A 26,273-nucleotide genomic window follows, 5' to 3' on the forward strand; every position below is an offset into this window, starting at 1 on the left:
TAAATTTATTTATTTATTTTTGGCTGCGTTGTGTCTTCGTTGCTGCGTGTGGGCTTTCTCTAGTCGTGGCGAGTGGAGGCTACTCTTCGTTGTGGTGCGCGGGCTTCTCATTGCAGTGGCTTCTCTTGTTGCAGAGCATGGGCTCTAGGTGCGCGGGTTTCAGTAGCTGTGGCACTCAGGCTCAGTAGTTGTGGCTTGTGGGGCTCTAGAGTGTAGGCTCAGTAGTTGTGGCGCACGGGCTTAGTTGCTGTGCAGCATGTGGGATCTTCCCGGACCAGGGCTCGATCGAACCCATGTCTCCTGCACTGGCAGGCAGATTCTTAACCACTGCGTCACCAGGGAAGTCCTAAACAAATCTTTTAAAGTAAATTTTGTGTGTGTGTGTGTAAATCATGAATATTCACTTACAGGAGAAGTGGCAACGAACAGTCCTAATGTTTTGTGAATAGATATTGTGGTTCCAAATATTTTAGTGATAGCTTCATATATGGATTCCTAATGTGCTATAATTCAAGCAATTTAGATACAAGTGAGTTTGATTGCTCTCAAAAAATGTTTGAATATTTAAAAACGCAGCTCTTTGATGACAAATACATTGATTTGAGATGCTTGTGAGGAATTTGAAAAAACATTCTGTGAACTCTGAGAATAGACAAAGACAAGTATTTCAAAACTAATATACTATTTTATATGAAATGTGATTTTAAATATGCATGTGTAACAAAATAATACATTAAAAATTTAAAGAAGAATTTGGCAATTTATCTATCCCTCCTCGGGTTTATATAATCAAGTTGGCTAAGAAACTTTATTTTGAATCCTTTAATTGAGAGAAAGTGAGACTTACATACATATAAACTTCATATATATATATGAAGTTTTACTCATATACACAGATGATAATTTTAAATAATGAAAAGTTATATACAGATATGTTCATCACAGCAATTCTTATAATAGGAGAAATGTAGAAGGTGCCTAAATTCTCCATAAGAGGACTGATTATACCATAGCTATTCCTGGATACAATATTAATGTAGCTTATTAAAAATTCTGTTAAGAAAAAGTATCTGGGGCTTCCCTGGTGGCGCAGTGGTTGAGAATCTGCCTGCCAATGCAGGGCACACGGGTTCGAGCCCTGGTCTGGGAAGATCCCACATGCCGCGGAGCGACTAGGCCCGTGAGCCACAGTTGCTGAGCCTGCGCGTCTGGAGCCTGTGCTCCGCAACAAGAGAGGCCGCGACGGTGAGAGGCCCGCGCACCGCGATGAAGAGTGGCCCCCACTTGCCGCAACTAGAGAAAGCCCTCGCACAGAAACGAAGACCCAACACAGCCATAAATAAATAAATAAATAAAAATAAAAAAATAAACAGGAGCTGTTGTTTAAAAAAAAAAAAAGAAAAAGAAAAAGTATCTGATAACATAGAGAATTGATTTTATAATGTTCAAAAAGATACAAATGTGTATATGGGGGTATAATTACATATACAGAGTGTGTAATAATTTATACATTGAAAAAGAAACTGGGAAAGGATATACCAAAGTAGCAACTGTAGCTGCTTTTTGGTAGCAGTCCTGACTGTCTTTCAACATAGATTCTATAATGAATTTCCTGGAGGAAAAGAACTCAGGTCATTGAGTTCTAGCTCCCAAACAATGAGGACAACCTTTCTAGTGTATTCACCCACCTGAACTTACACTCTCACAAGCATGTTTGTTTCACTGCTGAATGGCTGTCAACTGTAAAAAAGCAATTCCTGCTATTGAGATGAAATCTTTTCCCTTATCTACATCTATATCTATATCTGGAAATCTCTATATCCATCTATCTATCATTTTTATTTTTTTTCTTTTTGGCCCCAGTTCTGTCCTCTGTTGTAGACAGGTTAATGTTCTCTGTCTTCCTGGACACGGGGAAAGAATTGCCTGCTCTGGGAAACTCCAGACTCCAGACTTTGTCTGTTCCACACTGAGCCTCCAAACAAAGAGAGAACAAACTTCCATCTTTCATTGTGGGCAGTGTTCTCAAGCTTTGAAAATTCTGCCATGGTTTCTTTAGTCTTTAGCTTTTGGCTATTATCTCTACTAAAATAAATTATCTCTACTAAAATGTTTCCTCCCTCCCACCCCAACCTTAGAAAACCTAAAGCCTCCATCGATTTCCATTGTTCACTAAATTAGTATGAACTAGTTTCGGGTTATTTCTTGATACCAGGTTTTGATGGGAATAGAATAGAAGTGTATGAGGGATGTGATGGGAAGGAGGGTCCAAGAAAATGGCCCAGAAAGATGAGAACAAGGAGCTATGGGTGACCTACTTTACAGTTTGCAAAGGGTTGGCAGCTGCAGCTTCCCTTAGCTACTGCCAAGACACTGGATTATTCTAGCCACAGTTAAGCACTTCTTTTAGTGAAAACTGCAAGGTTCAAGGATTCTGTACTCCTTTAATGCACACATTTTCTTTCAGAAGCACTAAGAAAATACATATCCTAATATTGACATTTTTGTTATTTTCTAGGAGGTTCAGGTTAATTTCAATTCAAGTGATAAACATTCTGAGTCCACAACAGTATTCTCCCTCGTACTAATGTCTTTGTGTCTTTCCTTTTACTTTGTCCGTGTGCTTTCTATTTTTCTTTGCTTTACTAAGTAGGCAGTACACAGAAGGGACCATTCTCTTAGGTCACAAAGGTAGCAAAAGAGATCTACGGCCTTAGAGAAAGTCAAAGTACAATCTCTTACAGACAGTTGGAGTACAAGGACATCTTTACAAGACCTGGCACAAACTAGCAATAACATTCTCATGAGCAGAATCCCCAGCCCCATTGTCCTGCATGTGGAGAAAGGAAAGGTCCTGCTGCTCATGGCTTTGAAAGACTGTCCAGTGTGTGATCACCACGTGGATTCAGAGAGTGAGGTGGGCAAAGTCAGTGATTTAGGAAGACATTGTATCAAAGTTTTGGATAGATTTGCAGGTGTGCCTAAAGTACATATAGAGTAATACCTGCTTTCCAATAATTCCCTTAACTCTCAGTCTCTTAAACTTAGTCGCAACTCAGCCTTCTCAATTCCCAACAGGAAGCATTCAATCCCTGAAGATGCTCAGGAGAAAGTCTCTCAGTTTCTCTTTGGGCAGGTGTTAGATGATTGATGGGACCACAAGAATGGGAATTTCTAAGAAGCAGATTCTCATGCCCTGCCCTGGTGGATGCTTCCTGGGTAGTTGGCGGTTGTGCCTTACATCTGTTGTGAACTGGCCCAAAGCCAGCAGCTTTTGTTCTCTGAATAGGAAAGAAACTCAAATGTGGGGTGTCACAGGGTACAGGAACCACAGGATGTGGACATTCTGAGTCTCTGGTACCTCACAAGGAAGGCGCATCTCTTGGACGCATTAGGCAGGTGGTGAGAAGACTGAATCAGCAGTGGACTTGAGCAGTTTCCCAGCACCCAGGTCCCATCCATCCCACCACTTTCCACCTCTCTCTTAGAACATGGGCTTTCCCTGGTTTATTAGCTAATCTGTAGAGTCAGGTCTGACTTCTGGGATCAGTGTGATGGCATCAACAATGTTGAACAAGGAGATCCTCCTTCAGATGTGATGGAGACCAGACGGCTTGGGGTGTGGAAGCCAAAAAGCAATGGCAGAACCATTTGAATCCCTTGTGGCAAATAATCTATCAGTGAGAAAGCCATTGTAGGGAGAAAGTGTCTATTGTTTTTTTCCTGAAAACAGAGATAAATAAATCTTGGTACAAAATTGTCCTCCCTCCGTACACTCAATCTGCACTGATAGTTGAGTTAATCAGTGTATGTAGGATGGAGTCTCAATTTTTATTACTGAATTCTTTGTACAAAGAAACAATGTACAGGAAGTGGGAGAAATACATCCAAATGTAAAAATGGGGTGGCTAGAGACCTGCTCCATACGTAGCCCTTGGTGCCTGTACTGGAGAGAGGGGAAGATTTTACTCTGGAGTCAGATTCCCTTACTTCACTTGAGTCTGAAGACTAACAAAGACTATGTTGACTTGGTCCAGGTTATTTCTGAGTAGACCAGATCTGCCATAAATACATGATAGTATGAGGTGTGGTGTCAGAGAACACAAGTAGACCAGAGTTGGAGTTTCTAAGGTGACAGTGCTTCTTTCTTCCATTGAAGGCATATGATCTGGCCAGCTCCCTTTAGAGTTCACAGAACTGGTGCATCCCAACCTTTGTCCTGGAGCTTCACAATCCAAACATCAGGTAGAATTTAAGATTCAGTTCTGTGCCTTTAGAGGAGTGATATGTAGATAGCCCATCCTTTTTCCAATGGCAAATTACAGTGATGAAGTAGCTGGACCTGGATTTAGGTAGAAACTTTCAGTCTTCCTGAGTCAAGCACCTTCAAGAGTCACAATATCAGTGGACTTCAGGCTTGGTCCCAAAAAGATATCCTTCACCCATCTTCTCCCTTCAGAACATGCAAAATGCTTCTCTGGAAACAGATCTCTGAGAAAATGCTCATGAATGGCGCAAGGTGGTGCTAACTTTCCAGACCTGAATGGGTAGGGGTAGGACTGGGAAGCAAAAAACCGGAAGAGGAAGGGACCTGTTTTGCATCATTTCCCTGTTGAGATGCAAATGATCTGAGAAATGTCATTGTTGGAAGCGGTAAAGCTCAGGGTGAGGGAGGCTGGGAGGATTTCAAAGAAGAAAGTATGAATTTATAAAGTGGAGGCCCAAGGATCAAGATTAGAGAAAAATATTGAGAAACAAATGCCACCGAAGACACTGAGTAATTGGCCATGGAACAAAGACATGGAGAGCATGTTTATTGTTGCTGTATATCCCAAGGTTGTCCGAGCTTGAGCTCCTTGCTCCTGGTAGGTGCCTGGGATAACAGAGAAATGGAAGTGGAAATCTCTCCATAGAGGTGTCTGAAGAAATTAAAATATTCAACTTGTATGGTGACCTTGTAATGGGAATGAGAAAGCATAGGAGAGCCCTTTGGGAATTAGCTTCAGAAAGGAAACACTAGAAAATAAAAATAAGCTAGAACATTTACAGAAAAAGAGGAAATTCCATGCTTAGTGAATGGTCAGATTTAACAGTTTGGAACATGTACTTTTCCATCAGAATATTGGTAACAACATTTCAGGAAACTTGGGTCTGAATGCCTTGCATGGAGTAAAAATAGCAGCTGCTATTTTGTGTGAGTTCAATCAGGGAGACACAGTGGACAATTGGTCTGATCCCCGACTCTGTTGTTTAGCGGAGCCTCTGGCTCAGAAACACATTGAGATGTCTTGTGTTTTGCAGGTCTTTCCTTTTTGAATGCTGTTCAGGGCTGTTATCATACCTGAGGACATTACCCTTTCCACCTGCGTATGTACGATGTAGGACACCCTGTATTGGGAACACAGATGACATTGATATTTATGAACATTACCTAAGATCTAATTAATATCAGTACCTGAAGTGGTTTATAAGATTGGATTCTGAGGCTATAATATAGAATATAGACTTCCTGGTCTTTTTGTTACTGTCCCCAAATATAACCAGATAATCCTCTGTCTGGTTACTTGAGAGCCAAGTTACTTTCTTGCAGAAACATTCTTAGGAGTTCCTTTAGAAAACCTAGAGTTCCTTATCTGTAAGACTACAGACAAGCCACAGCCTGAAGCCCAGCCTGCTGACTTGAGCACAGATGGGAGAATGTTAACAGCCAAGAAATATGGGGTCTTTGGCTCTTTTCCCAGAACTGCCAGGCTAAGACCTTGGCAGAGACTCAACAGGAGACTGAACTCTCTTTGCATATCCTTTTATACATGGGAGATGAAAAGCTTCAACCTTGAGTGATCACAGTTTTTGAAAAATCCTGATGCGGCATTAAAGAGGAGGAGGAATATCCCAAGGGAGGTGAGCTGAGGCAAAGCAAGGCAGGTGTGAGGTTAGCAATGACTCTCAATCCCCTTTGATTAATCATGAGTGTTATTTTGTTTAGTTCTTTTCCTGATTTTATCCTTACTGAGTCACATAAAGGAATCAGCCAGGCAGGAATCTGTGCATCGCAATCTTGGGAATCTGTGAAATTTGATCCCCTTTGTCCTACAGCTGCTTCCTTCTCTTTCTTGCTGGACAGAGACCTATAGCTTGTTAGTGTTGAAGGAAGCATAGCGATTATCTAATATAAACTCTTTATTGTACAGATGAGAATCTGAGGCTCAAAGAGTTTAAGTGACTTATCTAAAGTCACACAAAAAAGAGGCGTTCAGACTCCCCCCGCCCCCGATTTTTTGTCAACAGGCTGCTGGCTCCTTTTAGCAGACGGAAGTTTCCTCGGATCTCAGACAGCTTTTTTCCCACTTGGGATTTTGTGCAGACACCCTTCACCATCTTCTCCCATCAGAACATGCATTTCTGGCAGGAGAGCAGCTCTGATTCACTGGCTTTTCTTCCTATTTCCCCTGGATAAGGTCTGTATAGTTAATTTTGTTTTGTTTTGTTTTTTTAATGGAAGAAGCCAAAGTACTGCAGTGAGGATATTTATCTTTGGGATTCATTTAGGGGAACATGGTTTTCTTGGCCAAACGCCATAGTGAGCTAACCCTAGGTAGAAAGAAAGCACGGGCAGCATGAGGATGGACAAATGTAACCCTTCACAGGTTAGTAATGAAATTTAATACTTTCTTTTTTAAGGATGAAAAAAAATCTCTGTATTTCCAGTAAGGTACATTAATTAAATAGCCTACGACTGGTAAGGCCCTGCAGGGGAATATCCTCAAAGCTCGAAGGCTGAGCTTTCTGAAAACTGAGAGTTCCTTGTAGCTATTGTCCTAGACATCCGAACCATGTCTATTGGAAAAGAGTTTGGCATGCAAAATTCATTCTCCTTGTTATTTCTGCTAGAGCTGAGACTGGCCTGGGCCACCTTCATCTGGTACAGACAAAGGACAATGAAGACACAGTATGTTATTGGGGACCTAGATCCTCCCAATACTGGATTTGTCTTTGAGACTTTCACTATTGTCAATGCATGGAAAGAATTAGAGAGGTCGTGTGGGAAGAACATTCCTGATGAGACATTTTTATGAAAAATATGCTGGCAGCACATTTGGACTTCTTGGTTTGAAAAAATGGTAGTGGTCATTGTCAATGTTTCCTCCCATTTTATTTATTTATTTTTAATAAATTTATTTATTTTATTTATTTTATTTTTGGCTGTGTTGTGCCTTGTTTTCTGCAAGCGGGCTTTCTCTAGTTGCAGAGAGCGGGCTTCTCACTGAGGTGGCTTCTCTTGTTGCAGAGCACAGGCCCTAGGCATGTGGGCTTCAGTAGTTGTGGCACAAGGGCTCAGTAGTTGTGGCTCACAGCCTCAGTAGTTGTAGCGCACGGGCTTAGTTGCTCCACGGCATGTAGGATCTTCCTGGACCAGGGCTCGAACCTGTGTCCCCTCCATTGGCAGGTGGATTCTTAACCACTGCACCACCAGGGAAACCCTCCTCCCGTTTTAGATCCTTTATTCTTCTCTCTTCTGGGTTAAAACCACCCTCCTTCAGACCATTAAGAGCTGAGGAGTTAGAGTATTAGCATTACTGAGCACCTTTGGTGTGCTAGTCACCCAGGAGTGCCAGATGATTTCTAGCAATTATTTCATTTAATCTTTGCAATAACTCTGTGAAATAAGTATTATTATCTGTATTTTATCTATGAGGAAATAGAGGTTTAGAGAAGTTAAGCAACCTTGTTCAAGGTCCTACAGTAAATGAGGAGTTGTGATTCTTCCTCGCTTTTGTCTGATTCCACAACCCATGCTCTTTTTACTATTAAAAGAATTCATACATAAAAACATATATGCAATTTATAGACTAAATTTTTTAGACCAAATTTTTTTAAACTTGTTCATATTAAGATAGGTAAAAAGAACTTGCCAACGTTAGGGACCATTTTCAGATTACTGTTTTTAAGTTCAACACATTTTAATATTTTTGTGAATGATAAGCAAATTTATTTTTGTACATCACTTTTGTTATCTGAACTATATTGCCACCTATTTAAGAGAGGAAAATGCACCTACTTAAATTGTGCCATGAAAGCTTTTGTTAACACAATAAGGATGTTTTCATGGATCTGAAAACGTGGGAAGGATTATAGAAGGGAGTTATCTGGAACTCAGAGAAAATCCCATTCTCATCTCTCTTTCACTTTGGCATGATTACATGTTTTGCTCTTTCTGTCTCTTTCCTCCAGTGTCCTAGAAGTCAAGGGCTAACAAAAGTGACCATGATGGGTGGTCAGCTTCATCTGAGAGGCAGGTATGAGTTTAATTTTCTGACCACCCAGTCATCATTCAGAACAATCCCTCTGGCCAACAGGACTTCTGGAAGTGTCACTCAGGACTGATTCCTTAGTGTCCCCATCACATCTCTCCTCACCCTTTGGCCCAACCGCCCCTGGATGCAGTAAACTGGAAAGGAAAATTCAAAGGAGCAAAGTGAAGACACTGTTTCAGATGAGAATAAAAGGTAGACCCAAGTATGATCAAGATGGAGGTATAGATCTGGGAGGGGGAGATCCAGCTGGAGAAAGATCACTGATCTTAACATGCAGATTCTCCTCCTTTCGTTCTGCCTACCAGGGAGATTTCAACCCCCTTCAGTTTCTCTATGGTTCATGGCGGTGAAAGAACAATAATACTCAGCCTCTGGTTTCAGTCTGTTGGTTTGTAAATACAAATGATTATTGATGTTATTCCTAGTGGTAGCAAATCTTCCCTCCATGGAAAACGTGTAATCCTTAACATTCCCCGAAGGACTAATTTTAGAAACAAATTCATGTGGTCTTTCTGGAGCTTGATGGTAGCAGTTCACCCAGAAGAGTCGGAAGTTAAACCCAGAGGCATTGCAGGTGACCATTAGGGAGTCCCCAGGGTCTCTCATGTTCCCCCGCAAAGCCCCAGCTGATTCAGTGACTGGACCTCTGGAAAAAAGGAAGCACTGATAAGAACTGCAAGAGACAGACATGACACTATCTCAGAAAGGATGACTCCTGCATTACCATAGAGGAATAGCACAAGGAAGATCAGCCCAGGCAGATATCCCACGGTGGAGACCGAGGGTGGAAAAGTGCCCACAAACACACCATGGAAGCTATCAGACTTCTTGGATGCAAAATGTAAGGTTAGTTTCTGCAGTACAATGAAGTGAATCAGCTGTATGTATAACCCATATCCCCTCCTTCTTGGACCTCCTTCCCCACATCCCCATCCCACCCATCTAGGTCGTCACAGAGCACCGAGCTGAGCTTCCTGTGCTTTATAGCATGTTCCCGCTGGCTACTATTTTACGCACGGGCATTGTACAGCAGAAACGAACACAACGTCGTAAAGCAATTATACTCCAATAAAAAAAAAAGTAAGGGTAGTATCATGGGGGACCCAACAGGAGATAGTTCTTCACTCCTTGCATAGCTTCTTTTCATAGACTAGAGCTTGCTACAGTCAGAAAGGACTTTGCGCAGGTATCGGACCCACTCTTTTGCCCACAGACATGATTTAAAAGACAGGTTTTAATAAGCTCCAGAAAATGGAGCCTCTTGGGTTGCACAATATCTTTGGAGGCAGGCTGCCTGAGCTTGTGTCCAAGCTTAGCCACTCACCCGTAGTATGACCTTGGGCAATGCCTTACCCTCGCCTTGTTTCCGTGTTTTTTTCTGCAAAATAAGGACAATAGTAGCAATGGGTTGTTTGAAGATTAAACAAATTAAAACATGTAAACTACTTTGAGCAGCGACTTACACATACAAAAGTACCCCATGACTGTAGGCCATCAATGATTATTTTTACTGGTACCTCTTTACAGCTGTTGATGGCTTTCATTTCAAGGAGATTTTTCATTTTGAATTTCTTTTTGCTGAAATTTCAGAATGTTTTCTCTTCTTCTCAGCTCATAGGAAATAGGGATGACTAATCACAGCATCACAGAAGGTGAGAAGGGAAGGGACCTCAGGCTGTATCAGTTCCGGCTTCCTACCCTGGTAAATGAGCCTGGGGAAGGGAGGTGATGGGCTCAGGTTCTCACACGACAAGAGTAGGTTTTGAACACACGTTCCAGTCTAGTGGGTTTCTTTTCCATTGTATAATAACTCTTCACAGGCTGCAATTCAACACTGTTTAATTTCTCCAAGACTTACTCAGGCTAATTCAGGAACATGCCAGGCCAGTGACCCTGTGGGAAGAGCTGACCAGTGCTGAGTATAATAACATTGCCATTCTTATAATCTTATAGCAACTCATTAGCTTTCTTTTTCTTAACAGCATTGTCATATTGTGGACTTGCATTTATTCTGAAAAAGAAAGGGGAGATTTTTTTTTAACATCTTTATTGGAGTATAATTGCTTTACAATGTTGTGTTAGTTTCCGCTGTATAACAAAGTGAATCAGATATATGCATACATATATATTCCCATATCCCCTCCCTCTTGCATCTCCCTCCCACCCTCCCTATCCCACCCCTCTAGGTGGTCACAAAGCATCGAGCTGATCTCCCTGTGCTATGCAGCTGCTTTCCACTAGCTATCTATTTTATATTTGGTAGTGTATGTATGTCAGTGTTACTCTCTCACTTCGTCCCAGCTTACCCTTCTCCCACCCTGTGTCCTCAAGTCCATTCTCTACGTCTGCATCTTTATTCCTGTCCTGCCCCTAGGTTCTTCAGAACCAATTTTTTTTTAGATTCCATAGATATGTGTTAGCATACTGTATTTGTTTTTCTCTTTCTGACTTACTTCACTCTGTATGACAGACTCTAGGTCCATCCACCTCACTACAAATAACTCAATTTTGTTTCTTTTTATGGCTGAGTAATATTCCATTGTATATATGTGCCACATCTTCTTTATCCATGCATCTGTCAGTGGACACTTAGGTTGCTTCCATGTCCTGGCTATTGTAAATAGAGCTGCAATGAACATTGGGGTGCATGTCTCTTTTTGAATTATGGTTTTCTCAGGGTATATGCCCAGTAGTGGGATTGCTGGGTCATATGGTAGTTCTATTTTTACTTTTTTAAGGAACCTCCATACTGTTCTCCATAGTGGCTGTATCAGTTTACATTCCCACCAACAGTGCAAGAGGGTTCCCTTTTCTCCACACCCTTGGGGAGGAGATTTTGTCTCTGAATGGAAGGCAGGCTCTGGCCATTGATCTGTCTATTCCTCAGTAGAAAGGGTCAGAGGTACTGCCACGGGGACAAAGGCAGGGAGTGAGGAGCAGGGTCCCTAATGAGTGGGGTTTACTTAGGTGGAGAAGAGAGAGCGGGAGACCAGCCTTTCTTCTTTATACTGAACAGCTGCTATGCACTCAGTGTGGAGCTAGGCTCCCAAAGGAATGCAAAAGGACCCAGGGCAGGATTTGAGATTTCAAAGAGTTTCTTTAGAAAGGGGTAGAAAGCAAGGGTGGAAGTGTAGTGGACCCTCTGGAGTACTTTGAGGCTCTGTACTCCTGCAACAACCATGAGACTTTTTACTCCTCCAGCTCAGCTTGGCTAGAAGGAGATTCTCCAGCTGACCAGAGGGGAGACTAGCATAGCAGGGATGAAGACTGAAAATACAGGGCTAATAGGGTGCTTTCCCATGGCAACCTGGTGTCAGGGTGTGGTGGGAGGTATTTATGACCAGGGGTTGGCTTTGGCTTTGCCACCCGCTGGCTGTGGGCTGGAGAGAAAGTTAATTTCTCCATTCCTCAGTTTCTGCATCTTCAGTGGAAGAGGATGAACCAGGAGGTGATTGAAGTTTCTCACCGTTCTAACACTCTGTGTGTTGGGGGGCATAGCGGTAGGGCTGTAGGGCTGAGAAGGAGATCCTTCATGTGTGAAACATAATGATGGTTTGGATGCTGAGAAAGGACTAGTTGTGAACTCAGAGATTTTAATTCTTATTACAGAGGAGTGTTATTGCTACTGGGTCAACTCTCTGGTTTCAACATGTAGTGCCAGTAATATTGGCTCCTTTGTGGTTCTTTTATTTATAAACTTGGTGCATGAAACTATTCTTCCTCCTGAAGGCAATTGAGGTGGTTAATCTTCCATCAGTCACTCATGACCATAACGTGCTCTGCAGACACAGTTGAAGTCTTTATGGGCAAGCAGGCCTTGGATGTGGCAGAGCTGCTGACATCTCAGACCCAGGCTATGTGGGCTTTTTGTTTGTTTGTTTGCTTTTTTTGGTATTTTCTCTGTGGATGCTGACTTTCCTTCTACTGTCTCTGAGAAATATTGCTCACTTCTCTTAGGTGACAAGTGAGGATGGAAACCAACTCCGAGGCCTACCCTGGGCCTTGTGGTCCCAGCACACCCAGAAGTCCTGGAGGCGGAATCCCTAAAGTTTTGCGAGGAATTGTGAAAACCCTCCAGCTTTCTCCACAGTTACTCCAAATTCCTCAGGTTATCTGTGGCTGGCTTCCTGGAGACGAGGAAAGACCAAGAACATCACTGAGGTAAACATGTTTTATGTCAGCTTCCCTGTCTATTGGGACAGTTTTTGGGAGGCATGTGGATCTGCAAGTGTAGATGAGGTGGCAGATTCTCTCCTGGGGCTGCTGGAGTAGCGTCATCTTGGGGACCAGCAAGAGAAATTCTTCATCCAATTCGTATGCTCTCCTTTTATGGTTGGGAAGACACACATCAATCCATAGAATGTGGTCACCTAAGGAGGGAGAAAAGGCAAAGGGCTCAATGTTACCTGCCCCATGTTCCATTTGTCAATCATCCAATTCCACCATCTTCCTTTTCATCTCCTAAGTTTTGACCTTTTCTGTATGGCTTCCTCTCCACTTGTGCTAATTCATGGAATTCCATCACGTGGTTTTGAAAAATGAAAGTCTGAACGATTGGTGAAAGAGCTCGCAGCAAGAGAAGAAGAAAATACTGTTGCCTATTCCTCCAAGCTACAGAAAAGCTGGTACTTTTATGTGTCATAAAACTGGACATGAAAATATTATTTCTAAACAGAAAATTCCAGCAAACATCCAGACTCCAAATATACCTTACTGCTCATCCCAGGCCTTTGCTGAAATGTAACCTTCTCCTTGCAACCTTTATTGACCATCTGATTTAAAAGAATTGTCTCTCTCAGACCCCTGATTGCATACTCTCTCTCCCTCCCTGCAAGTCTTCTCCATGGCAATCATCACCATCTAACATATTTTACTTGTTTTATTTTGTATTTATTTTCACTAAAATAAACTCCTGAGCTTCTGTATTCCCAGTATGTTTAGAAAAGTATCTGGCACAAAGTAGCTACTTAATAAATTATTATTGAATAAATAAATGGATGTTGTTATATTCTATGAAAGTAGCTTTAATCTCCCAAAGTCTACACTTTGGACTGGTTTTCTTATAATTTGTTGCCCTAGTAATGTATTTGTAATGACATTTCTTTTTCTGAAAGTTATAAATACTCTTGGGGCTTTGTCCTTATGCCAGAAAAGGATCGTTAAATTTTCCCTATTCTCCCACATGTATGCAGGCAATAGAAAACTTAGGGCTGTTCGATTTCTTATTTAAACACAGAGTTCGAGAGCCTGCCTCGTTAAAATGAATAGGAGCAATTGCAGGGTGGCTTGACTTCCTTTGTCCCGTCAGCAGGTCCTTTTCTGACTGCATGTGTGTGTTGGCGCCTGGGAGCCTTGAGCATCTAGGCTGTGCCTTCAGAGATTTCCTCCAGTGTTTGATCCATGCCACCATACATTGTTACCATTCAGAGTGTATGTGTTTGTGTATGTGTGAATTGCTAAAAACACAAGACCCTGAGGGATTCTGCATTCCTGAAGAATTCCAAAATCATTTGATGACAGTGGTGGTAGGGTGAGAGGGAGTTAGGAGTTGCTCTTTGTTTAGGAAAATGTGTCATGGTGCCTTTTGGTTACGAGAGATGGCTTGCTCCAGCAGTCTGTTTGGAGAGAGATTTTGCAAATTTCCTTTGTGAAATAAAGTGGAAATGTTCAACCTTCTCCCTGAGAGTCCAAGACTCGGGGCCTGGGGCCTTAGGATTAAAAGGAGAGAAAATGTGGTGAAACTGAGAAAGCTTGCCATCCCCGCCCCTCCACTGCTCCACCGCATTTATCCCTGTCATGGGGGGGATGTCCAAGGAATGTAGGAGCACTTATGTCTGCTCTCCAAGAGTAAGTTATTTGGTGTTCTAGAGTGCTCTATTATCAGAAAATCTTGTTAGTGGATAGATGAGGCTTGGATAAAGCATTTCTGAGGGCAAAGTTGTCACCAGTCTTGTGCACTATTATATCCCCAGTATTCAGCACAGTGCAGGGTATGTAGTACTCATTCATTACACATTTCACCCACTCATTCATTCAACACGTTTGTTGAGTGCCCATGTTGTGTCAGATTTATTCTAAGTGCTGGAGTTAAGGCAGTGAAGAAAACAGACAAAATCTCTGCTATCATGGAGCTTGTGTTCCAGTCAGTGGAGGGCTAAACAACAAATAAATAAGCAAGTAAAATATACAGCACATCAAATGGTAATAAATGCTATGGAGAAAAATTAAGCAGAGAGGAGAGATGGTATTTGTTGGAGGAAGAATAAAGCGCTCTGACCAAAAAATATTAGAGATGTATAACCCCATGATTTCAATTTATATTTGGAGGCAAGATGTTGAATTGAGAAGTAGGAAAGAAGCCTCAATTCCAGAGTTTCTTCACCTTGTTGCTGTGGAGAATTTATTAGCCAGCACTTTCTGTCTGAGGCACTGCAGGGGGCTAAGACTCTACTTAGAGTGGGGAAAGTTTTGTTTGAGCTCAGTTCTCTTCTTTGCTTGGTGGCTCCCACACTTTAATTCACCGCAGCGCTTTCTGGTGTCAGTTTCCTCATTTTTGAAAGCAGAGAACTGTGGATGATAGATCTTGAGCCCTTTTGCTGCCTCGATATAAGTGATAATAAGTCAGTCAAAATGGAAGAGACAAACTTGGACACTCTGTCTCACTGTGCAGATATATATGGATGGTAAAGTTGGCAATTCTACGGACCCTCCAGGGACCCACAGAATTTCTCCAGCTCTCATCACACTAGCCCCAGACTCCTGTAGCTGCCATTCCAGACAGGCCTCTGAGAAAGCGAGAAGAAGGCAGTGAATGCATTAGCACCCTAGAGTCTCTTAAGAGAATTCAACAAGCTGCTGCCTTTGACAAACATCAGAAGGGAGGAGGATGTCGGCCCATTTCCCACGTTGTGGCCTGGGAGACAAGCTGCAGACCTAAGGGTGGGCTCAGGAGTGGAAGTGGGAGGGGGCTGGGTAGCTGCGGTCCTCCTTCAGTCACAGGAGTGAGGAATCTCTGGAGAACAGCCTGGAAGCTGCAATTGCAACTGGTGTTTTAAAGCAAGGGAGGGAGAAGTGGAGGTGGAAGGGGTTAGGTACCCCACCCCCATTCCCTCTCCCTGGGACTGGCCAAGGAGTCAAGGGCAACCTCTGCATCACACAGATGACTGGACTTCACACAATTGTTCCCAGCCGTTCTCTAATTCAGGCATTGTTATAGGTGATGTATTTCTTTAGCATATCCCACAGCCCCTAGCCCAGAACCAGGGCTGTCTGCCTCTGACCCAGATCCTAGCTCTGCTTCTGGAAACTGAGGTAAACTACCCAGTCTCTCTGAGGCTCAGTTTCCCCATCTGTGACACCGAGCTGACAATAAAGACCTCGCAGGGCTGTCATGAGGATTAAGTGAGTCCACACCTGCAGAGTGGTTGCATCTTGGCACTCTGTAATTTAGTTCACTTTCTCCTCAATTATTCCACTTTATTGTTGGCCCTTTACTTTACTTATGTTAAGTAACATTTATGGCATAGCTACCATGTGCAATGCAATTTACTTCCTCTCTATCATTTGCCTTTAACAACACTGTGAAGATGGAACTCTTATTATCTCTGAAGATGTAACTCTTCTTATCCTGGTTTCAAAGATGAAGAGTTAAAGATAATTTTAGAAGACAGAGTGAAGCGTGTGTCAGGATCACAAAATCTCAGAGTTAGAAAACATCGAGAAATCCTCTGGGACCCATGCTGCATTGTCCCAGTTTCTTGACAGATGGTCACGGAGCATTGCTTTGAACAGGTCTGGTGGCGAGGGCACAGCCCTGTTGTCCCTTATTTCTGACACATCCTGGGGACAGTCTCCTCTATGGACCACCCTCCCCCAACCTCCTGAATCACATGCTGTGTCCTTCAGCTCCGGAGTCTGAAATCTGTCGCCCTCCCTCATTACCAGTGGTATCTTGGGCAAGTGTTTTAGTTCTTCTGTGCCTTAGTGTCTTCATTTGTAAAGTGGGGATAATAATAGAAAATGCATCATAGGATTATTGTGAGGATTAAATCATATAACACATGTAAAGTGCTCAGAATAGTGCTTGGCATATAGTAAACACTCAACAGGTATTAATCATTCTTACAGCTAACATACAGTTTTATGAATTTGTCCAGATGTTTTCCCTCCTCCTTCTCATCAAAGACATTCTCCCGGTCTCTGTCAGAAGGACCCACTGGGTCTCTTTCTAGGAATCCATTTTGTGGGTCTTTTAAAACTATGGTTCCAAAACTTTGACAACATCTACATAAAGCTTCCAAATGTCATTCTTTATCATATATATATACATATATATGAAAGGTCAGGCAAAATCACAAGAGATGGGAAGATTGGGAGGAGGCTTGGTGGACCAGTGAAGATCCCTGACTGGAACCAACTGTGTAACTGTGTGTGTCTGGCAAACACTTGTCAGCTTTTTTGTACTTCTACGGACAGCACGATCTTTGATTAGATTATTGATAAGATTATTGATCTTTATGAATAAGCCGCACATATGTACAGCACACAACCCGATGACTTCAGATATACCCATACACCCACGGAACCATCACAATAATCAAATGACCGAACATACCCATCCACCACCACAATTCCAATAAGGTATTCAGTAAGGTGAATGGTAGCTTTTCTAGGCGAGGCCAGAAGGAAGGACAGGTTCAGCCTCAGAATAGGCTGTCAATCGTCTAAATCTGGAAAAGTACATTGCTCAAGATAAAAGTGGAGTTTAAACTGAGCTGTCCAAAGAAGGACAAAGAAATGCCAGTGGGAAAAAACTGTTCAATGTTTTGTTTCTAGAACATATAGAAGAAGAAGTAAAGAGGTAGAGAGGGAAAGGAGGGCAAAAGTCCAAAACAGTACAGCCAGCTAGAGACTAAGTCTTGCCATCCACGTTGGGAAGATGACAGACAGTGTGTACCATTGATGCAGAAGGAAGGGAGGAGTCTTCCCACCTTCTCAGCCCCTGTCCTTGAGAACAGCTAGATTCCTGGTGTATACGGTTGGGGAGAAACTGGACATCACCATAGTCATACTTTGGAAAGTGCCTCTTTATGTCATATCCTAAGTACTTTAGGCTGTGTGGCCAAATCTTTTATGAAGCTCCAAGAAAACTGTTAAGAGTGTACCGTAAATGCTACAATTTCTGACTCTGTCTCTCCTCTCTCCTGCCCTACACCGGGCCACACCCCACTGGGGGTTGCCTATCTGAGCACCACTGGAGTGCATGGGAAGGCTGTGAGCCAGTGAACCTGAAGGAAAGGCATGAATATCAGCCTTCTCTGGCTTCCATTTCTTAAACTATTTATTCAGGAGAAAGTCATGATCTTGTTAGAACTGCTGTTCCACTTAGATCTCCATGTTTTTTGAGCTGCTCAGAAGTGAACCCACAGCAGGGTGGTGGTCGAGGCACAGTAGTAAGATCCTTCATCTCTCTCTGATGCCTCCAGGATATTCAGCACAGCCTGGTTGTTTAAAGAATCAATTTTACCTCGGAAGTTGTCCTTGAAACCAGGGCCATACGTGCCCCCTTCTCGGTATATGAAAGTCATTGTGTTACCCGGTGTTTTCCTGTACCAGAAGGTGTAGTAGTTACTGATGGATTCGCCTTTCATGGAGCACCTGAGGGTGACAGGTTCCCCCACAGACACACTCCTTGCTTGGTCTTGAGGCACCAACACGGTAGCTGACATGACTCCTAGAGAAAAGACACCAGGGGGGCTCAGTGAGGACTGGGGCTGAGATCATTGAGTAAGGGGCGCTGTGCTCGAGGGCCAGGCCCTGGCAGCCTTGATGCCTCACTGAGTCTTGCTCTTTTGAGGTTCCAGGATCTGCCTTACCTGCCCAGAAGAGGGTGAGGTGGATGAGGTAGCAGACCCTCTGCATGGCTCCACTCAGGGACAGCTCTGCTTCCCAACTCGTCCTCTGCCTAGTCCCTCCTCAGAGTCAACACCTTCTCTGTGATGTGTTTGTGCCTGAGGAAACCAGCCCCTGTTGGCAGCTGTTCTGTTACCCAGAGAGGTTTTGTCAATCACAGGAAGCACGCAGAGCCTGCTGACTGTTAATGAGATGACAGTGCCCTTCAAGATCAATAACATGGTCCGATAAATAAGGCCAACTGAGAGGAGGTTAACACAGCTTATTTGGTTGATCACAAGATTTTTGCTTCCCACCCTAGAAGTTAAGCTTGGTATAGTTGCTTCATTTTCATGTTAGAGGTACATGTTGTATGCACTGTGGTGATGTTAAGCGTTAATACCCAGAAGAATTATTGACTTTTACAGCCATAATCAAAAGACCCATCAAACGAGGAGGTCGATAGTGTGTGCACAAGGACTGTGGGTGTTGTTGTGTTTACTCCAAACTCCCTCCAGGCAAAGTTGGATAAGGGTGATTCATCCAAGTATAAAAGAGCAATCCAATGAAACACTGTCTCCAAATTTAATGCAGTTTCCTAATCTTTATTGAGCTCATCTATCTTCTTTTCTGTAAGGTTCTTAGGTCACTTATGTTGAATTACACAAAGTAAAGTGTTGTACAAAACTTAGAAACCACAACTACCCTCCAGTTTATGACAGCCTAAATTTAGATGTACTTCAAAAGAGAGGCGTATTTGAATTCTTGGGACCCGCACATTTGGGTTTCAAGGCCAATAGTCTATGAAATATTGAAATTAAACAGGTAAATTAATAATGGAAACTAGAAGGTGCAGCTGAAGTGGGGAAGAGGGTCACCTGGTAAGCAAAGAGGCGTTCAATATCTGAGGATGGGTGCAGGACCTAAATTCCAACGCTAGTAGAGCAGACACCCACCTGAGCTTTCTTGTTTTCCCCAGTGTGACTGGGACCAGACTGGCCTGAAGATTCAGATAGAAGCAAGCTCAAGTTAGCTTGACCTCATGGTAGTTGCTCTCCTTACCCTAGTCATCTCATTTACCCAACTGCCTATCTCACCCACCATTTCTAGAGGACCATTAGCAAGTACTCAAGGTGGTCACGTTCTCTGGTATTACAAAGTGCGCTATCTCTACCTGTAGGATACAATGGTGCCTGTTCTCTATAGTTTGTTCAGAGCTGCCAAGGGCAACTTTTCTGGGCTTACTTGATCTTTTTATATCAGGTTGCTTGCCTATTGGTACATCCTATAAATCTAGTCATTTTTACTATGCACCAGACCTTGAGGATTCACTGATGAATGACAGATATGGTCTCTTCTCTCATGGAGTTTAGTTTCTAGCGTGAGAGCCAGTCATCACCTAATGATTTGCATAATGAATTTCTCCAGTGCTACAGAGTGACAAGTACTCTGCAGAAGCAGAATTAAGAGAGCACGTTACGGGGCCAGGATCTGGTCAGGAGGTCAGGGAAGTCTTCCCTGAAGAAGTGACTTTGCAGTTGAGACTTAAAAGCGGAAGTTATCCAGGTGTGCTGGATAGAGTCTGTCCCCCCAGATCACTCTGTTTCCTCCTCTAGGAGGCTGATCTCAATGGACAGCGTCCACCTGCTTCCCTTGCTCTCTGGCATCCTGTTCAGTTTGGCCAATGGGCGGCACCATCAGGAGATTGGAGAGAAGGAGGAGGGTGAGGTGGGGTGTTCTTACCCCAGATTCCTTCCTGCTAGGCTGTGCCTTGGCTGTGGCTGCTTTCCTCTGCCAGAGGCTGCAGGTTTTGGTAAAGACTCCTGTACTTCATGCTTCAGGCCCAGGGTGGCAGCAATTCTCCTGTTGCCAGACTTAGGGTGTTTCACAGTCTTTTTTTGGTTTCCCGTAACCCAGCTGTATTAGTTTCCTATGGCTGCCTTAACAAAGTACCACAAACTGGATGGCTTAAAACAACAGAGATTTGCTGTCTCCCAGTTCTGGTGGCTAGAAGTCTGAAATCAAGGTATCAGCAGGGCCACGCTCTCTCCGAAAACTTTAGACAAATCCTTCCTTGCCTCTTCCTAGCGGCTGGTGGTTTGCTGGCAGTCCTTGGTGTTCTTTAGCTTGGCTCGCCTTTCCTGTCACATGGTATTCTCCCAGTGTCTCTGTCTTTACACGGCTTTCTTCTTACAAAGACATCAGTCATGTTGGCTTAGGGGCCCACCCTACTCTGGTCTGACCTCATCTTAACTAATTACATCAATCTTAACTAATTACAGCAATTGCAATGATGCTATTTGCATATAAGGTCACTTTCTGAGGTACTGGGGGTTAGGACTTGAAGATATCTTTTTTTGAGGGACACAGTTCAGTCTATAACACCTGCCCACACCTTTGCAAATGTCCTTTTCATTAGATTCTTTCTGATCACCCTTTAGACAGTGCCCTCTGTCTCCTGCTGGGACTCTGCTTGATACACCAAGTATCGGGGGCAAGTGTAGGGAAAGAACATTCTATATAAGAAATGAGGACGTATTAAAAAAAAAGCCCCGAGGCAGGAGGAAGTGCTGTAGGCTTAAAGCTGCATTCACATCAAAAGAACAGTTAGCAGGGCTCAAATAAGCCTGTCTTCTTAGATAATTATCGTTGAATTCTCCCAAATTATTTAGGAAGTCATTCTGAAAAATTCCAAGACTGTGCTTACGTTTACGACTGTGATTTCTATCTGCCACAGGTTAGAGGTAATTTTAAGAGTTTTTGGCTAATGAACAAAAACAACCTTCCTCTAGGCCTGACGAGGAGAGAGTCCATATGAACGATAAATCAAAGCAGAGGTGGAAGACAGTAGAGGGGATGGAGCAGGTGATGATTCGGTTTGGTGGTAGCTGGGGCAGGTTGTGGCTAGGAGACATGCTCTACTGGTCAGGGAGAGTTGGGACCTGCTGCAGAAGCTTGGCCCAGGCCTGCAGCAGGAGCAAGATGGAACTCGAACACAAGACTAGCCTATGTGGGGTGCCCAGGTGGAAGGTAGAAAGTGTTCCTGGGCCCTGCCCTTGGACTCCCTCTTTCTTAGGCTCTGCACAGATTGTGTTCCCTGTACTCATTCTTTCTGTGTCCAGGTCAACAATTAGGCCACAGCTTCCCAGGTCCTGGGAGATGTCTGTCCCTTCATGTGACTGGGGAGAGTCAATGTTTCCTTCCAGTCTGTGAGGGATAAATGAAATTATATTTGCGAACACTTGGCTCATTGCTTGGCTATTTGTTAGTTTCCTTCTTTTTTGACATTGTTACATAAAAATCAGGACACCTGAGACTTGGACAGTTAGTAGGAGAGACAAGACTGCTTTGGAGGGGGCTTTATCCATCCTTTTCCATAATCCCCATCAGCCTCCCATTTTTTGAAATCTTTCCCAATTTTATGTGCTATGAAAATACTGCCTCGAGGCAAGTCCCTGAGACATCTTTCAACCAGATTGCAGCCCCTTAGCCCCTCCTTTGTAGAAATTCTGGAGTTGCCTTTGTATGCTTTACGATGTATAAGTGCAGCCTCACAATTGTTGTTTGGTCTGTCTTTATCTCCTGTGTAATCCCCCTCAAAGCACCCGTTGAACCCATAAAGGTCCTCAAAAATGCTGATTGAAGTGAAATGATTTCTTCTGCCCACAGGAAGTCTGACTTGAAAGTGAGTTGCTGTCTACAACACCCCAGGAGCGGAGGAAGACATTAAGGAGCTCATTCCCAAGATCATGGCCATAGGAAGGATCCCAAGTCTTTGGGTTGTGGCTCTAAAGATAGGCCATATCATTACAGAAACTTCTGCTCCCTTCAGCCTTACCAGACAGAAGAGGGTTAAGAAAGACACTGCTGACCTCAATACGCAAGCTGCCACGAGCACTTCTTGCTTTTCCATTAGTGTACGGTTGCTAGAGATGGCTGTGAGGCTGAGGTAGTTAATATTTCATTTCCAGAGCCAGGGTGCTGCCTGGGGAGTCCCAGGCAAATCAACATAGATTACATAGCAATGGAGGAAGATGTGTTTATTGGCCTCACTGAGAACAGAAGGAAGAATGAAAGATTTGAAGGGAGAAGGGACCTTTGCAAGCCTTCTCATCCACGTTTCAGCCTTCACTTCCCCATGACCTCAAGCAGAGAGCTGCTTTTCCTGTTCTTCAAGTGAGTTCTTTGAACTCATATGCCATTTCTTTGAATTTGCACAGACTGTTGAGCTCAAGCAGCTGGGTAACCCCACCTCTGCTCGGACAACCCTCAGATAGAACACCATCTACACACTGGGCTGGAAGGGGTCCTGGAACCCACGAGTCCTTGTTTTTCACTGCCTGCTCTAGTCTCAAGGGGCAGCTGTGCTGTAGTGGAGAGACCGCTGGATTTAGGCTTGGAAGAACTGGGTGTATACCTGACACCACCACTTACTTGCAAGTCACCTAACCTCTCTAAGCCTCCGTTTTCTAGACAATAAAATGGGGATAATACTGCCTCGTGCGGTCTTAAAATAATGGATGTGGATACACCTTGTGACTGATCTCCAGGGAGACCTGCACTTGGGGTCAGCTCACGAGTGTGGAAGGTGGGAGGAAGGGGCAGGCTTTGCTGTGACCTATGTGGACCCAGAGGAGTTGCACCGTGGGGAGGGCAGCGAGTAGTAAGTCCCTCCTCTTTCACTGTAGTTTCAAGAATCTCCAGGGAGAATTGGCCTCTACAAGTAAAGTTGTTCTGGAGACCAGAGCCATAGAAGTCTCCTCATTGGTTTATAAAGTTCAGGGAGCCATCTTGGTCCCTCTGACACCTGCGTATCGTGTAATTATTCATTTCCCTGTCCCTGTCATTTGGCACTGCAAAATCTTGCTTCTTCTAAAAGGAACAAACATCTCTACTTGCTCCAACAAGACATCTGGCTTGATTCCTGAAAAACAAAATTAAGGGAAAAGGAAGAGAGAGGAGCCCTATCAGAGCATCAAGGGACTGAGCTACCAGGGTGGGATTACACAACCACCTTCCACTTCCATCTTCCCACCTTCTCTCCCAGGAGTCATTTCATCAGGGAAGTCATTTATTCATTCACCCAATTATTGGGCAAACATCCACTGGCTTCTATGGTGGGCTCAGTGCCAGGCTGGGCTCCATGGGGCTGACAATGTTTTGGGCTCTCCGGGGCTCACCTGGCCCAGGAAGAAGTGCAGGGCCTGCGGTTCTGAGGCTCCAAGGCTTCTCTTACCTGTGCAGCCTAGTGGCAGGAGATGCGCTGCGTGGCTTCCCCTGAAGATTGAAGGGTCTGCTTCCAGGACTGTCTCCTGGCCCTTTCTTCCTCATCTCAGACCTTAGTGTCTCAGCGACTCGCCTGTGTGCTCTTGGACTTGCCTGCGGACAACGAGGATATGAGCCTGAATCAGCAGATGTTCTGCCCCCAGAGAGCAGCCTCACCAGTAGTACAAACAATCTAGGGACTTTTTCTTTCTGCTGCAAATGGCAGCATCTCCCTCATAGAGTGAGACCAAGATTTTGGCAAGGCAGATGTTGCTATTTAGATTCAGACAGTTTTTAATCTCCTTTCCCACCTAGTTGTGGATGTTCCTTTTCTTTTTTGTTGCAATATATTTATTTTGGATCTTTTATTTATATACCAAGGGAGCTGCTTCCTAGGAAGGGAGCTAGACTTTGCCAAAATGCCCATCTTCCACGGGACCTGAGCCATAACAGTCACACAGAATTGAACAGAAAATATGATTGCACTGGATATAATTTTTAGTAACAATTAAGTGCCTCCTGTAGTACTCTGCCCATATCAAGAGCCCTGTAAGTGTTGACATTGTTCTAGAGAAACACAGTACAAAATACGCATAATGGAGGGATGGAGTAAGTGGAGCGGGCAATGAAAATTAAATGAGAAAAAGCAAAGTTAAAGCATGAAAAAAGGTTTAATGGGGTATTGTAGAATTATCTACTGAAAGGACAAAGTAGAACAAACTAAAAATAAAAAGGAAATATAACAGCTTAGATAAGAGGGCCGTGGAAGCAGAGAAAAGCTGGAGGGTAATTAGGACAATCACCTCGATGCAGTGGTTCTCAGTCTTGGCTTCATATGGGGATCCCCTGGAGAATTTTAAAAAATACTGAAGCCTGGGTGCTACCCACAGAGAGTCTGATTTAATTAGTCTGGGGTGGGGTCCACCCCACGGCGGTGGGGTGGGGATGGTGGTGTGCTGAATTGGGCGATTGGGATTGACATGTATACACTGATGTGTATAAAATTGATGACTGATTAAAAAAAAAAAGAAAGAAAGAGCTTAATTAGCCAATATTCTGAAATATGAACACAAATTTTTACAAAGTAAATTCTGGATTATTGAATTATTGACTTTGATTTTTAAATTCTGGATTATTGAATTATTAATTTTGATTGTTATCTGTAGTTTCATAAATTTATTCATTCAACAGATTTTTTAAGCACACATGCTATGCACTAAGCTAGATGCTATGAAATACACAAAAAAAGTTTTAAAAGATCCTTTTTCTCAATGAACTTAAATTCTATTATACATTGAATCATAAGATATGCATAAATAGTTATAATCCAAGAAGGAAAGTGATAAGGCCATAAAGAAGGTAGAGATAATGTGCTATGACAGTTTAGACGTGGTAAAAATGATTTCCAGCCAGAAGTCCTATGGAAAGCTTCTTGGAGGAGATGAAATTTGAACTGATTCATGAAGATTAATTAGCATGCAGAGATAAGCGGGATGCCCATTATGGAGGAGCTTAGGGCACAAGGGCAAGAAAGTGGGAATTTCTGAGTGTGTGAAAGAGAGGATAAGACACTCTATCCTATCACTATTGGAAGGAGATACAGAAGCATGTATAAAAGAAAATAATAACTTTGAATTATAGTCTTGCAGCTAAAAGGGATCAATATTAATGTTGCTCTACACTTTTCTAGTTGTTTCATGTATATAATTTTATTTAAATAATTGAGAATGTACTGTATATATAGGATTGTATACATATATTCATATGTGTATATATGTATGTCATATACATTTATATTATTTATTTTAAATAATTAAATGAATATTTTAAGTGAAAAAAAATACTGAAGCCTGGGTGCTACCCACAGAGAGTCTGATTTAATTAGTCTGGGGTGGGGTCCAGGCATCTGGATTAAAAAAATCTCCCTAGGTAATTCTGATGTACAGCTAGGATTGAAAACCACTGTGTAAGAGCGTCATTTAGTAAAACGAAGAATACACCTTATATTGCAGTAAAGTCTTATTATAGTGTTGTCCTCCAGGGACAAGGCAAAACCTGTGGCCAGGTGTCACCTGTGACTGGGATGATCTGCCATTTTATCCTTTTCTCCAGGTGCAGCGTGGACCCTCAATAGCTCTCCTCCCTGGTGATGTCTCACTGCCTGTCTCTTATGAATCAGAGGGCATGAGGACATGCTGAGGTCAGCTTCAGCCATCTCCCTGTTGCCCTGAGCTCCTACAGCAGTGTGGGGCACTTAGTGGGTGCTGAGTAAATAGTTGCTAAGTGCTATGGTCCTTGTCCTTCTGGGTCCTTCTCTGCCAATTAAAATGGGCTAAGTCTATGGGTCTTGGTTCCTCCTCTTAATCCTGCCCTGACCTTCAGGATCTAAATTATACCCTACTCAGCTCGCTCTTGAAAGAACAAAGTCAGCCAAGAGAGTCTTCTTGCTGTGATTCTTTAGGTTGGACAACACGTCGCTGTGTGTGTGATGTGCAATGCAGCCTGCAGCACACCAGATCCACAGGATAATGGGTCCTTGCTGTGTTTCAACTTGTGTTCTGTTGTCCTGTAATTCCCAGACTCACAGCAGAGCACAGTCATCCAAGGAGACCTGCCGCAAAGAGTGAAAATGTGTGCAGTGCCCTGAAGTGGCCATGTGTTTTTGGAGGAGGTGAATTACCTTCTGTTCTCCTGGAACTGTTGATTTCACAGTGAAGATTTGCTGCCACAGAGCTGTGGGTAGAATGTAAATTTATTGCCATCTCTGGAACTCCTCTTTGATTTTCCCCCACTTGCTGGAAT

General features: G+C 43.2%; 1 long non-coding RNA gene across 1 annotated transcript; it reads right to left on the bottom strand.

The window, feature by feature from the left end:
- Positions 1–26,033, bottom strand: LOC309656301. The gene is made up of 2 exons (XR_014261277.1): positions 18,191–26,033; positions 1–18,048 (listed from the first exon to the last, which is right to left on the bottom strand). It is a non-coding gene; the product is annotated as an uncharacterized lncRNA (long non-coding RNA).
- Positions 26,034–26,273: the final 240 nt, after the last annotated feature.

The sequence above is a fragment of the Balaenoptera physalus genome, assembly GCF_965194825.1.
Source record: "Balaenoptera physalus genome assembly, chromosome: 2".
Classification (NCBI taxonomy): Eukaryota; Metazoa; Chordata; class Mammalia; order Artiodactyla; family Balaenopteridae; genus Balaenoptera; species Balaenoptera physalus.